Source organism: Zea mays, chromosome 4 (genome assembly GCF_902167145.1).
Source record: "Zea mays cultivar B73 chromosome 4, Zm-B73-REFERENCE-NAM-5.0, whole genome shotgun sequence".
In the NCBI taxonomy this organism is placed as follows: Eukaryota; Viridiplantae; Streptophyta; class Magnoliopsida; order Poales; family Poaceae; genus Zea; species Zea mays.
In genome coordinates, this window is record NC_050099.1 from 86498526 (window position 1) to 86513408 (window position 14883).

Below are 14883 nucleotides of genomic sequence, written 5' to 3' on the forward strand. Positions count from 1 at the left end.
CATGTCCCGAGCCTCTTCCAGCTGGTCTAGTGAGTCTTCTCGGTTGGTTCGATTGCTTTGGTCGTCGTACGCCCTCGTCCTCGGGGAACCGTATTCTAAGTCCGTGGGCAAGATGGCCTCGGCCCCATAGACTAGAAAGAACGGTGTGAAGCCTGTGGCTCGGCTCGGCGTTGTCCTCAGACTCTAGACCACCGAGGGGAGTTCCTTCATCCATCGCCTGCCGAACTTGTTGAGGTCGTTGTAGATCCTCGGCTTGAGTCCTTGTAGAATCATGCCGTTGGCACGTTCTACCTGCCCATTCGTCATGGGGTGAGCCACGGCGGCCCAGTCCACCCGGATGTGGTGATCCTCGCAGAAGTCCAGGAACTTTCTGCCGGTGAACTGGGTGCCGTTGTCGGTGATGATGGAGTTCGGGACCCAGAAGCGATGGATGATGTTGGTGAAGAACGCCACCGCCTGTTCGGACCTGATGCTGTTTAGGGGTCGGACCTCGATCCACTTGGAGAATTTGTCGATGGCGACCAGCAAGTGCGTGTAGCCCCCGGGTGCCTTCTGCAAGGGACCGACGAGGTCCAGACCCCACACAGCAAACGGCCAGGTGATGGGTATCGTATGCAGAGCCTAAGCGGGCAGGTGGGGTCTGCCTTGCGTAGAATTGACACCCTTGGCAGGTGCGGACAATTCTAGTGGCGTCGGCCACCGCAGTCGGCCAGTAGAAACCTTGTCGGAAAGCGTTTCCAACAAGGGCTCGAGGCGCTGCGTGATGACCGCAAGCCCCCGAGTGTATTTCTTGTAAGAGCTCCTGGCCTTCGGCGATGGATACACATCGCTGGAGGATGCCTGAGGGGCTGCGGTGGTAGAGCTCCTTCCCGTCACTCAGCAAGACGAACGACTTGGCACGCCGCGCCAGTCGCCGAGCTTCGACTCGGTCGAGGGGCAGCTCTCCTCGGTGGAGATATTGCAGGTACGGGGTCTGCCAGTCTCGACTAGGCGGGACCCCATTCCGCTCTTCCTCGACGCGCAGTGCCTCACCCTCGGGGCCGAGGGTGCCTCGGGCTGAGCCGAGGGCGCCTCGCACTACAAAAAACTGGTTAAAGAACGTGGGTGAAAATCGTCGAACTTAATGTAATAGATCGTCGAACTTACCATAAGAACGTGGGTTTACCGACGAATATAGCAGACGGCGATTTTTGGACGAACTTAAAGAAGTAAGTTCGACGGCCCCCACGTTCTTAAGGTTAAGAACGTGGGTACCGTCGAACTTAACAATAATAACGTGGGTACCGTCGAACTTAACAATAAGAACGTGCGTTATTAAGTTCGACGGGGGCCGTCGAATTTGTTCTCATAAGTTCGACGGTACCCACGTTCTTATTGTTAAGTTCGACGGGGCCACGTGGCCGTCGAACTTATCTGGCCTGCGTGGGTCTACGTGGACTGCACATTATGTTTGACGGTACCCACGTTCTTATCCCTTTTTCAGAAAAAAAAATAAAAAATACAGAAATAAAAAATTAGACAAACATAAAATCACATGCAACACAGAATATCACATACAATACATATTTCAAACACATGGAGTATTTGGAAGCAACCGTCAGTCTACTCGTACATGTATGATATACTACCTTAATAAAGAATGTACAGCTGATCTGAGAACAAGGATGATTCTATCCCAATTCCTATCTGTCTCACTCCGCGCTAACATTGTCTATTTTCTGTTTCTTTCATTGCCTGCATCTGTGTGAAGGACATCCAAAAAATGCTCCCGCACTGTTATGATTTATTATATGGGGCTTGTAAACCCATTCCTGAAATTCACGGGAGCGAATTGGCATTAGTAGGAAATTCTATTCAAATGGAATAACAGGAAAGTGTTACTAGCTGCCCTAGGAAATGAATACCATCAGCATATCTTCAGCTAAGTACTGACATGTGGCTATCCAGCTTGGAAACAATGTTGCAAATATTCCTAGACCCCCAGTAATCGTGCTAGAGCAACATGTAGACATACTGTTATCTATCATCACTTAACAGATGAGCTAGCACCAACATCTCATTGAAGCCATAAATCTGGCACACTGAACAAAACAATGAATCATACCAGATCAGGGCGAGACTCGCTTGCTCCTAGGACAGCATGTCTATTTGGTTGTACTTCAACATCCCAAATAAGTATCTGGATGACAATGGGAAAAAGGTTGACATCATTCCAACTGCAACACATTATGCCTCACAAGAATTAAACATCATCACAAGATCTGAACATACATCCCAAATAAGTACCTGGATGACAATGGGACAAGCAGAAGAGCTGGCTGATTTAGTGAGAAGAGCTAGCTGATTTAGTGAGAGATTTTAGAAGATGCACTATTCATAGTTGTGTGCCTCCAGCCTTGAATGCCTATACATTAAAAGAAACTAAATTCAGCAAGCATGAGTAATCAGAGGTAGATTGGAAAAGATGCACTATTCATAGTATGGAAATTGGGCGTTCAAGCCCTTGACATGGGCTCAAATCCAAGAACAAGCAATGAAGCAAGAGTGGGAAAAAACCACATGACTTTTCCTGAAAATGTGTATTTTACATCCTCTTGAGAAGCAAACAAGCTTTATGTAACACATAAACTGTCTGTGGTGCAACTTAAGATAACAAAAATGTCAGATGATATACTTAGAACTTGAGCAGGAAGGAAAAGCATGGCATAAAAATAAAACCATCGCCAATTTTACATCAAAAAACAGAAGAGCAAAAGGAAAAAGGTCTACTTCAGCACAATTTGACAGCTCAAGTACTTGAGAGTTTCATATAAAACACCTGGATCTAGATGAAGGTATTGCTTCAAGATGCATATGTTATTGAAACATGGCAGAAAATATTCACTAAACATACCTGAACCATTAGCAGAATTTCACAAAGTGTCCCACTTCCTTTCCACAGTACCTCATCAGGTAACATAGGTATTATGGTTGCAAGAGAAAAGATGAAAGGATGGACATAAGTCATGTATAGATAGTATGTTGCAACATCGTCTGATACAGAATACGAAGCCATTGTCTGAAAAAGAAACAATGGGGGTGAAAATGAACTCAGGCAAATCTTTCAAATTAAGACGAGTACAATCCATAAAACTAAACACAAAATCCATTGGAGATAATGTCACTTCAGGATAAGAAAAAAAGGAAAACTTCAGGTACCTGTGGCTGCTCCATTGCAAAGCGAACCATATCTTCTGGATTAACCTCCAGAGGATCGTAACGTAGCTTGGCTTTTGTAACAGCCTGCAAGTGTGCTAATGTAACAAGAGAAATGAAATATAGTTAAATAACATGCCCTTGTTGTGCTCGTGGAATAAAAAAATGCTAAAATTATGCATATTGATTGTATACTCCACACCGTATCACTAAAAATTTGTTTTGTACTATTGTAAATATGTAGTTTTATTAACACATTTAGAAACAAAACCAAGCACTCCATAAAAAATGAATAACATCAAACCCTGAAGTTAGTTTTGTATTTTTGTTTGTAAGTAATGCATCACCTTTAGACCTTGGCTTCCTTGTGGAAGGTAACTGTCTCGCTTCACCCAAGCAAAACAGTCAAGATGGCAAGAAAATTTAGCCCGACACTCGCCCTGGTTATTGTCACATTGGAAACCAATCTCCTGAAACAATACAAATACAAATGAAGTAGATATGAAACGGTCATCAACTTTGCCATTTCTAAGTCTTATTCAATCTGCTCTAGGTGAGAAATAAATGCAGAGCAAAAACATGTTTCACATAGAACAGTACTAAAGAATAGCTTGCCCTTGTTTATTTTCCTTGCAGAGTGAGCAGTTGTAATCGGCCGGTTAGTGATTGGGGGCTAGGGTTCGCTGGTGTTCTTGGCCGGGACCAGTGGTTCAGGTCCTTCTTATTATTATACCAGGAGGGCGGTCATTCCCTCCCCAACCGAGTTTTTTTTATACTGCTGCAGCTTAGCTTAAAGGAGATCATATTTTCTAAAAGTGCTTCCACAATACAAGATTATAATAACCAAATTACCCATTCTTCCTAATAAAACCTAAAGTGAATTAAATCAACAACGCACCTCATTCATTTTTATTCCATGGTGTGCAGCCCTCTTCTCTAAAAATGGCCAGTCAAAAAAGTCATCGTTGTATGTAACATAAATGCCAGGCTTAACCTCTTGCATGTGAGAAAACCATGCTTTAAGTAGATCCAACTATAGACAACAAAAATAAAGGGGTTATAGCAAAATAAGTATGATGCATACGGTTGATATTATGCTAAACAATATAACGATAGTTCCTGATACCTCAGTTTGAACATTCTTAACTCTAAAATACCCCTCAAATTCGGGTTTAGGTGTGTACTGCAAATCATCAATGTCTTCTCCAACGCACTACAAAAAATAAAATAAAAATACTGCATTGTATATAAACTTAATTGAGAAATATCTGCATCTTGAAAAAGCAATCAGCCAATCAATAAAAGTGGGTAACCAAGATAATGATTTTGCTATATATATTCCTATAATCTTCTTAAACAGACTGCATCTTTCCTACCATATAAGGGATTTCCTGCACATCTCCATGATGAGTACAACTATGTGTAACAGATTTGACTATTGTTTTTTGTGAATTCTGATCTCGAAGTACGTATCCAGTACACGATAGACAAGCCAATTGTTCTTTACCATTTTCTAAAACACAAAAAATCATTCCTGTTATAAAAAGGGGGCTTTTTTACATAAGAAACATAGCAGAATGTTACTCCGCTAGAAGTGAGACAAAGAAAGAATGTCATGAAGAAGTTCTCAGGTGATTAGTGCTGCCAATGCTAGACGGTACGCCTAAAAATAGAGCAAGGATGTTTGAAGCCATAAATTCTGTGAATTTTTGGAGATGCTTCAGGTTTTGTCACTAACATTAATAAGTGCAGTTTGTCCCCTAGGTTCTTACGGTAAGTTCGACGAATATAAGGTAGAGTAGCACGGATATATTGACAAGATGATCCCTGCAGTATAAGGAACATATCACAGATTTAACATTTTATAAAGTCAGTTTGCCTCATTGTGGTACTACACCCCCTGAATTGTACAAGTAAGAAGCAGGCATATGCATTGAAAACTATTTTTGAAAACTTAATAGTCACTAACCCCTTTTGCTCCTGCTCGTGAAAGCATCCGTACAAACATGCCGCTGGCTGGTCTGTTCTGGTTCTCAGCCATGGAACGGACTTCAGCCACATATGCAAATTTATTAGGCTGCCTCTTCTTAAAAACATAGACATGGTTAGTGCTCATCTTCTCCTGGGCAATAAGAACCTTTTCGCTTCCATTGATAATGAAATAACCACCTTGGTCATAAGGACACTCCCCAAGTTCAGTGAGATCCTTCTCAGATTATTGATACAGTGTGCAGTAACTAGAGCGCAACATGATTGGAACCTGCAGAGTATTAGAGGGTTGAAGAAAAAACGATAAATTGAGAAAAAAATTATTCATAAGTTAAGTACAGCACCTTCCCAATAAACACTTTTGGATACTCTGCAGTCTCTGTAACTTCCTCACAGTCATGTCCTTTCTTCATTACTCTGTATGACACATCAACATACAGTGGTGCAGAGTATGTCAAGTTCCTGAGCCTTGCTGATTTTGGAAATAAAGTAGCTGTCTCTCCATCGGCTTCAGTCATCATTGGCTTGCTGAGATAGATTTGACCAAAGCTGATCCTGTGCAGAGTCTAATGAAGAATATAATGGGAAATATAAGTCAAAGGACAAAAGAACAAAGGCAAAATGATAAATCGTAAGATATTTCGAGTTTCGCTGAAACATCATAGCACCAAAAAAATAACTATTTATAAAATTTGTGTTGGTATGCTACAGGCTTTGGTATATGTTGTTTTCGTCTCCAAGGATATTTTCACATATAGACTAGGATGGCATGATATATTACTAGGAATTGCAGATTGCCAAGGATTAGAATGACCCAAACATCAGATTGCATTGTGACCCCACATATATTAGTGAAGGCGACTGCTGAATTCAGACACTATCAAAAGATATCAGTGTAGAGCTTCAACATTTTAATACAAGTTTCAATTCATAATCTTGCACACTTACTAAGGAAAGGGAACATGTTTAGTTCTCTTCAGTTTCTAGAGAAGCACAAATATGTTATGTATTTACTGGTGCTTAATTCTGATGAACATTCGTAAATCCAATTCATGTCTTACATGACCTGTTCAAGAGAATTCAAAAAGATCTTGAGACTTATTTGTTTATCACAAGTGCTTAGCCATTAATGATTGATTTCACAGAAATTTTCAATGTTAATCTGAGAATTGTGTTTTTCCTTAGCAAGCACTTCTACTTGCATTATTCATTATTTGCAAATCACATCACACCACACAGCTCAAGAAAATAAAGTACAGGTGGTTCAAAACCCACGAAACATGAGACGTGCTATCTTCATCATAAGATCAACTCCATATATTACTAGTACCAACTGAAGATCACTACAAATGTCCTGATCAATACAAAACTAACTCTGGAATCTTTTATGCTATCCTTGTCAAACTCAAGAATTCCCTACCATATATCGCACAGAGGGAACTTCAGCAGAAGCTATTCTAGACACTAGTAGAACTGAACAATTTCACAATCCCCTGTCCACCTATGTCGGTGCAAAATTCATCCTCAGCCATAAAATTGGGCACCTGTTTTCGCACTAGACCCAAAACCCTAGGTGGACATCTAATCAAGCAGGTGCACAGATGGCAAAGTGATGAGCCGGCAAATGCTACCGAGACACCACATCATACCAAGCTCCCCCAGCACCCCAGGCTAATCGCCCAGTCTAGCAGCAGCAAATAGTGAACCATTCAGGCATCACTTGTAACAGTCGATCAGAGTGGGGCAACAACCTCGGCAAATTCGGCCTGGCGGCCAGGGTTGTGCTGCGACTCGGGGCGGATCTCGATGTCGGCGGACTCATCAACAATCTCCTGCATGGTGTTCTGGATGAACTCGTCGAAGGAATCGAGCTGCTGGCGCACGAGGCCCTTCTCCTCGAAGTAGGCGGATATGACGGCCCAGGCGTCGTCCTGAGTGATATCCTCCTACTGCTCAGCGTCCCCGTCCGCATCCTCATCCATCTCTTCCCCGCCCCCGCCACCGTACCCCACCTCGTCGTCCTCCTCCGCGTCGTACCCCCCGTGGGCACCTGTTTCCGCACTAGACCCAAAACCCTAGGTGGACATCTAATCAAGCAGGTGTACAGATGGCAAAGTGATGAGCCGGCAAATGCTACCGAGACACCACGTCATACCAAGCGCCATCATCTTCTCGAGGAGGTCCATGGCGTCGGTCCCTCTCAGCGCGGGGCGGTGGTAGCGACGGTGTGGCAAGAAGGAAGAGGGCGAGATGGGGGTTGTGCGAGCTACGGCGGCAGGGAGAGGAAGTGGACGGCACCTCAGCAGGGACGGCCGGTGAGCGGGCGAGGAGGAGGAGGAGGTGGACGGCCGATGATCCGGAGAGCGGTGGCGCGGCGGCGGCGCGGTCTGCTGGTGAGAGAGAGAAGCGCGTGGGTGGGAATGAGACAGGTGAGAGAGAGAGCCGCGCGTGGGATTAGATTTAGCTTTTCAGGATTAAGTTCGACGGTGTCCATGTGCCCGACGAACTTAACTTAAGAACGTGGGTACCCACGTTACTAACTCGTTAAGTTCGACGGTTTTAGCCAGGGCCCACGAACTTAACTTAAAAACGTCGGTACCCACGTTTTTAACATAACCCATGAACTTAACTCAAGTAAGAACGTCGGTACCCACGTTCTTAAGTTTACCCACGAACATTTATCAATTTCTTGTAGTGTCGGGCTGAGCCGAGGGTGCCTCGGGCTGGGCCGAGGCCTTCTCGGGCTCGGGCGTGTCGTCGGTCTTGACTGAGGGTTGATGTAGGTCTCGGGAGAAGACGTCGAGAGGGATGGTCGTCCGCCCCGAGGCTATCTTAGCCAGCTCGTCCGCAGTCTCGTTGTATCGTCGGGCGATGTGGTTGAGCTCGAGCCCATAGAACTTGTCCTCCAGGCGCCGAACCTCATCGTAGTAGACTTCCATCTTCGGGTCATGGCAGTGGGAGTTCTTCATGACTTGGTCGATGACAAGCTGTGAGTCACCGCGAGCGTCGAGGCGTCGGATCCCTAGCTCGATGGCGATGCGCAACCCGTTGACCAGAGCCTCGTACTCAGCCACGTTGTTGGACGCCGGGAAATGGAGGCGCAGCACGTAGCGGAGGTGCTTCCCGAGGGGCGAGATGAAGAGCAGGCCCGCGCCCGCCCCTGTTTTCATCAGCGACCCGTCGAAAAACATGGTCCAGAGTTCCGGTTGGATCGGAGCTGCTGGAAGCTGGGTGTCGACCCATTCAGCCACAAAGTCCGCCAAGACTTGGGACTTGATGGCCTTCCGAGGGGCGAACGAGATCGTTTCGCCCATGATCTCCACCGCACACTTTACAATCCTACCCGAGGCCTCTCGGCACTGGATGACCTCCCCCAGGGGGAAGGACGGCACCACAGTCACCGGATGAGACTCGAAGTAGTGTCGCAACTTCCGCCGCGTCAGAATCATCGCGTACAGCAGCTTCTGAATTTGTGGGTAGCGGATCTTGGTCTCGGACAGTACCTCACTGACGAAGTAGACGGCCTTTGGACGGGAAATGCATGCCCCTCTTCTTGTCTCTCAACCACGATCGCGGCGCTGACCACCTGAGTGGTAGCGGCGACGTAGATCAAGAGGGCTTCTCTGGCAGCGGGGGGCACCAAGATGGGCGCGTTCGTAAGGAGCGCCTTCAGGTTCCCGAGGGCTTCCTCGGCCTCAGGGGTCCAAGTGAAGCACTCGGCCTTTCTTAAGAGGCGGTACAGAGGTAGGCCTCTTTTGCCGAGGCGCGAGATGAAACGGCTCAGAGCCGCAAGGCATCCCATGACCCTCTGTACGCCTTTCAAGTCTTTGATGGGGCCCATGTTGGTGATGGCCACAATTTTCTCCGGGTTGGCCTCGATGCCCCGCTCGGAGACGATGAACCCCAAGAGCATGCCTCGGGGGACTCCGAAGACACACTTCTTGGGATTGAGTTTCACGCCCTTCGCCTTGAGACACCGGAATGTCGTTTCAAGGTCGGGGAGGAGGTCGGAGGCTTTCCTCGTCTTGACTATGATGTCATCGACGTAAGCCTCGACCGTTCGACCAATGTGCTCGCCAAACACGTGGTTCATGCACCTTTGGTATGTCGCACCCGCATTCCTCAAACCAAATGGCATAGTTACGTAGCAGTACATGCCAAAAGGTGTGATGAAAGAGGTCGCGAGCTGGTCGGACTCTTTCATCCTGATTTGGTGATACCCTGAGTAGGCATCGAGGAAAGACAGGGTTTCGCACCTAGCAGTGGAATCCACGATTTGATCGATGCGAGGCAGAGGGTAGGGAACTTTTGGACATGCTTTGTTTAGACCAGTGTAGTCTACACACATCCACCATTTCCCTCCTTTCTTTCTCACAAGCACAGGGTTGGCAAGCCATTCGGGATGGAATACATCTTTGATGAACCCAGCGGCCATCAGCTTGTGGATCTCCTCGCCTATGGCTCTGCGCTTTTCTTCGTCGAATCGGCGCAGAGGCTGCTTCACGGGTCGGGATCTAGCTCGGATATCCAGCGAGTGCTCGGCGACATCCCTCGGTATGCCAGGCATGTCCGAGGGACTCCACATGAAAACTTCGGCGTTTGCGCGGAGAAAGTCGACGAGCACAGCTTCCTATTTGGGGTCGAGCTCAGAGCCGATCCGGATCTGCTTGGAGGCGTCGTTGCTGGGGTCGAGAGGGACGGACTTAACCGTCTCTTCTGGCTCGAAGTTGCCGGCATGGCGCTTCACGTCTGGCGCCTCCTTGGAGAGGCTCTCCAGGTCGGCGAGGAGGGCCTCGGATTCGGCGAGGGCCTCAACGTACTCCACGCAGTCCACGTCGCATTCGTACGCGTGTCGGTACATGGGGCCGACGGTGATGACCCCGTTGGGGCCCGGCATCTTGAGCTTGAGGTAGGTGTAGTTGGGGACTGCCATGAACTTGGCGTAGCACGGCCTCCCCAGCACTGCGTGGTAGGTTCCTTGGAACCCGACCACCTCGAACGTGAGGGTTTCCCTTCTGAAGTTGGAGGGAGTCCCAAAGCAGACGGGCAGATCGAGTTGCCCGAGGGGTTGGACGCGTCTCCCGGGGATGATCCCGTGAAAAGGCGCCGCGCCTGTCCGGATCGAGGACAGATCGATCCGCAGGAGCCCGAGGGTCTCGGCGTAGATGATGTTAAGGCTGCTGCCTCCGTCCATGAGGACCTTGGTGAGCCTGACGTTGCCGATGACGGGGTCGACAACGAGCGGATATTTCCCCGGGCTCGGCACGCGGTCGGGGTGGTCGCCCTGGTCGAAGGTGATGGGCTTGTCGGACCAGTCTAGGTAGACTGGTGCCGCCACCTTTACCGAGCAGACCTCCCGACGCTCTTGCTTGCGGTGCCGAGCCGAGGCGTTCGCCACTTGCCCACCGTAGATCATGAAGCAGTCGTGGACCTCGGGGAACTCCTCTGCCTTGTGATCCTCCTTCTTGTCGTTGTTGTGGGCCCTGCCACCTTCCGCAGGTGGCCCGGCCTTGTGAAAGTGGCGCCAAAGCATGACGCACTCCTCAAGGGTGTGCTTGACGGGCCCCTGATGATAGAGGCACGGCTCCTTGAGCATCTTGTCGAAGAGATTGGCACCTCCGGGAGGTTTCCGATGGTTCTTGTACTCAGCAGCGGCGACAAGGTCCGCATCGGCGGTGTCGCGTTTCGCTTGCGACTTCTTCTTGCCTTTCTTCTTGGTGCCGCGCTGAGTGGACGCCTCGGGGACATCTTCCGGCTGGCGGCCCTAGGGCTGCTTGTCCTTCCGGAAGATGGCCTCAACCGCCTCCTGGCCAGAGGCGAACTTGGTGGCGATATCCATCAGCTCGCTCGCCCTGGTGGGGGTCTTGCGGCCCAGCTTGCTCACCAGGTCGCGGCAGGTGGTGCCGGCGAGGAACGCGCCGATGACATCCGAGTCGGTGACGTTGGCCAGCTCGGTGCGCTGCTTCGAGAATCGCCGGATGTAGTCCCGGAGAGACTCTCCCGGCTGCTGGCGGCAGCTTCGGAGATCCCAGGAGTTCCCAGGGCACACGTACATGCCCTGGAAGTTGCCGGCGAAGGCTTGGACCAGGTCATCCCAGTTGGAGATCTGCCCCGGAGGCAGATGCTCCAGCCAGGCTCGAGCGGTGTCGGAGAGGAACAGGGGGAGGTTGTGGATGATGAGGTTGTCATCGTCCGTTCCACCCAGCTGGCAGGCCAGTCGGTAGTCCGCGAGCCACAGTTCCGGCCTCGTCTCCCCCGAGTACTTTGTGATGGTAGTCGGGGTTCGGAACCGGGTCGGGAACGGCGCCCGTCGTATGGCCCGGCTGAAAGCCTGCGGACCGGGTGGTTCTGGCAAGGGACTCCGATCCTCCCCGTTGTCGTAGCGTCCCCCACGCCTGGGGTGGTAGCCTCGACGCACCCTCTCGTTGAGGTGGGCTCGACGGTTGCGGTGGTGGTGCTCGTTGCTGAGGCGACCCGGGGCCGCAGGCGCTGTGTTGCGCGTGCGCCCGGTGTGGACCGAGGCTTCTCGCATGAATCGGGAAGTCGCGGCGCGATGCTCCGAGGGGTACCCCTGCCTTCGGGAGGCAAAGCTTTCGGCCCGTCGGACGGCGGCATCCTCCAGGAGATTCTTGAGCTCTCCCTGGATACGCCGCCCTTCGGTGGTCGATGGTTCCGGCATCGCGTGGAGTAGTATTGCTGTCGCAGCCAGGTTCTGGCCGACCCCACTAGAAGCCGGTGGCGGCCTTGCCCTGACGTCGTCGGCAATGCGGTGCTGGATGCCCTGGGGCAGATGACGCGCTTCTCTGGCTGGAGCTCGGTCTGCCCATTCCTGCCCGATGTTCCGCCGAAACTGCTCAAGTGTTCCTGCTCCCTCATCGAGCCTGGCCTGCATCTCGCGGATTTGCTCGAGCTGTGCGTCCTGACCCCCCGCAGGGACTGGGACCACAGCTAGCTCCCAAAGGATGTCAACGCGAGGCGCAGGCCTAGGGGGATCGCCGCTTTCCGGCATACCAAGATGGTCGCCTTCGCCGGGACCCCCTAGATCAACGTGGAAACATTCACGACTTGGGCCGCAGTCCTCGTCGTCGAAGTTGCGGCTACCATCGGAACAATCGGAGAGGCAGTAGTCGCATGCGGTCATGAAGTCCCGCATGGCACTGGGGTTACCGAGCCCGGAGAAATCCCAACAAAAGTCGGGCTCGTCATCTTCCTCGGAACCCGAGGGTCCGTAGGTCGAGACGGCCGTCAGCCGGTCCCAGGGTGACCGCATATGATACCCCGGAGGGTTTGAACATGCCTTTATAAAAGCGTCCACCAAAGCGGGGTCGCTCGGTGGGTCGCAGCTGGATCTAAAAGGCACGAGATGGGAATCGGTCGGTACCTCTTGGTCGACGAGCGGTGACGAAGTCGCGTCAGGGGCGGACTGCACCGTTGTCTCGGGTATGAGGGCAACGCCCAGCAAGTCCTTTGCGAGCGTGCTGGCGTCGTTCGTTCGCTTGGAGTTGGCGTGTTGCGAGGAAACGACGCTCGTCTTCGTCTCAGACGCAAGGTCGAAGCCCGACGTGTCCCCCGCTGGGGCGCCGGCGTCGTCGACTTGCTCGACATCCGACGAGGTGCCGCCTCCTGCTTGGCCATGGTTGCCCCGTTTCCTCCTCCGTCGGCGGGGGAGGCGACGGGACAAACCCGAATGTTGTTCTTCCGCCACGTGGGGAAGACGTCGTCGATTCCGCCGCTGGCGGGCGGGCTGTCGGCCGCCATTGTCGCTGTCGCGCAGCGAAGGAAGGAGTATCATGTCGTAGCCGCCGTCGAGGGACATGAACTCAAGACTCCTGAAACGGAGAATCGTCCCGGGTTGGAAAGGTTGCTGGAGACTACCCATCTGGAGCTTGACGGGAAGCTGTTCGTCAACACGCAGCAGGCCCCTACCTGGCGCACCAACTGTCGGCGTTTCGACCCCGGGGGTCCCTGGACCGACGAGTAAATTGTCGCCGCGTGTCCCAGCCCAGATGGGTCGGCGCGAGACGGAGCACGAAGGGGGGAAGGAGACAGGCAAAAAGGGGAAACCCACGGCCTTCGTGTTGTCCTGTGCCCAGGTCGGGTGCGCTTGCAGTAGGGGGTTACAAGCGTCCGCGTGGGAGAGAGAGAGAGAGCCCTACGCGCCGGCCCGTTCTCCCGCGCGGCCAACCTTCTCGTACGAGAGCCCTGGACCTTCCTTTTATAGGCGTAAGGAGAGGGCCCAGGTGTACAATGGGGGATGTAGCAGTGTGCTAACGTGTCTAGCAGAGAGGAGCTAGAGCCCTAAGTACATGTCGTCGTGGCAGCCGGAGAGGTTTTGGCACCCTGTTCATGTGATGTCGTGGCCGTCGGAGGAGCGCTGGAGCCTTGCGGAAGGACAGTTGTCGGGGCTATCGAGTCCTTGCTGACGTCTCCTTGCTTCCGTAAGGGGCTGAGAGCCGCCGTCGTCATGGAGCACGTGGGGCGCCATCATTATTTGTTTACCGGGGCGAGCCAGATGGGACGCCGGTCTTGTTCCCCGTAGCCTGAGCTAGCTAGGGGTAGGGTAATGATGGCCCCCTGTGATGTGGTCGGTCCGAGCCCTGGGTCGGGCGAGGCGGAGGCTCCTCCGAGGCCGAGGTCGAATCTGTCTTCCGAGGTCGAGGTCGAGTCCGAGCCCTGGGTCGGGCGAGGCGGAGACCGTCGTCCGAGGCCAAGGCTGAGTCCGAGCCCTAGGCTCGGGCGAGGCGGAGTTCGTCGTCTTCCGGAGCCAAGGCTGAGTCCGAGCCCTGGGGTCAGGCGAGGCGGAGTTCGTGGTCTTCCGGAGCCGAGGCTGAGTCCGAGCCCTGGGGTCGGGCGAGGCGGAGTTCGTCGTCTTCCGGAGCCGAGGCTGAGCCTGAGCCCTGGGGTCGGGCGAGGCGGAGACCGTCGTCCGAGGCCAAGGCTGAGTCCGAGCCCTAGGGTCGGGCGAGGCGGAGTTCGTCGTCTTCCGGAGCCGAAGCTGAGCCCGAGCCCTGGGGTCGGGCGAGGCGGAGTCCATCGTCCGAGGCCGAGACGGGGGCCGAGCCCTGGGGTCGGGCTAGGCGGAGCTTCCTATGGCGCCCGAGGCCAGACTTGGCTGATGTCAGCCTCACTCTGTCGAGTGGCACAGCAGTCGGAACGACGCAGGCGGCGCTGTCTTCTTGTCAGGTCAGTCAGTGGAGCGGCGAAGTGACTGCGGTCACTTCGGCTCTGTCGACTGAAGAGCGCTCGTCAGGATAAGGTGTCAGGTGATCCTTGCATTAAATGCTCCTGTGATAAGGTCGATCGGTGTGGCAATCTGGCCAAGGTTGCCTCTCGGTGAAGACTAGGCCTCGGGCGAGCCGAAGGTGTGTCCGTTGCTTGAGGGGGCCCTCGGGCGAGACGTGAATCCTCCGGGGTCGGCTGCCCTTGCCTGAGGCTGGGCTCGGGCGAGGCGGGATCGTGTCCCTTGAGTGGACTGAGCCTTGACCTTAATCGCACACATCAGGCCTTTGCAGCTTTGTGCTGATGGGGGTTACCAGCTGAGATTAGGAGTCTTGGGGGTACCCCTAATTATGGTCCCCGACACCATTATTGGTACAATGGAAGTTAAAAAGGAGGAAAAAGCGAAAGCCTACAATGTCTTTAAGGACCTTGATAACAGGCAAATTTTCTTGAGTGCATGTGATGATGATGACGAGTTGC

General features: G+C 52.1%; 2 pseudogenes across 1 annotated transcript; both read right to left on the reverse strand.

Annotated features, from left to right (window-relative positions):
- Positions 1-1532: 1532 nt before the first annotated feature.
- Positions 1533-7614, reverse strand: LOC100279392 (DNA-directed RNA polymerase II subunit 2 pseudogene; annotated as a pseudogene). The gene is made up of 10 exons (NR_158733.1): positions 7483-7614; positions 5529-5750; positions 5165-5455; positions 4322-4408; positions 4094-4228; positions 3543-3665; positions 3199-3293; positions 2894-3058; positions 2287-2404; positions 1533-2179 (listed from the first exon to the last, which is right to left on the reverse strand). The product of NR_158733.1 is annotated as a DNA-directed RNA polymerase II subunit 2 pseudogene (transcript).
- LOC118477062 (DNA-directed RNA polymerase II subunit 2-like) lies at positions 6439-7370 on the reverse strand (annotated as a pseudogene).
- Positions 7615-14883: the final 7269 nt, after the last annotated feature.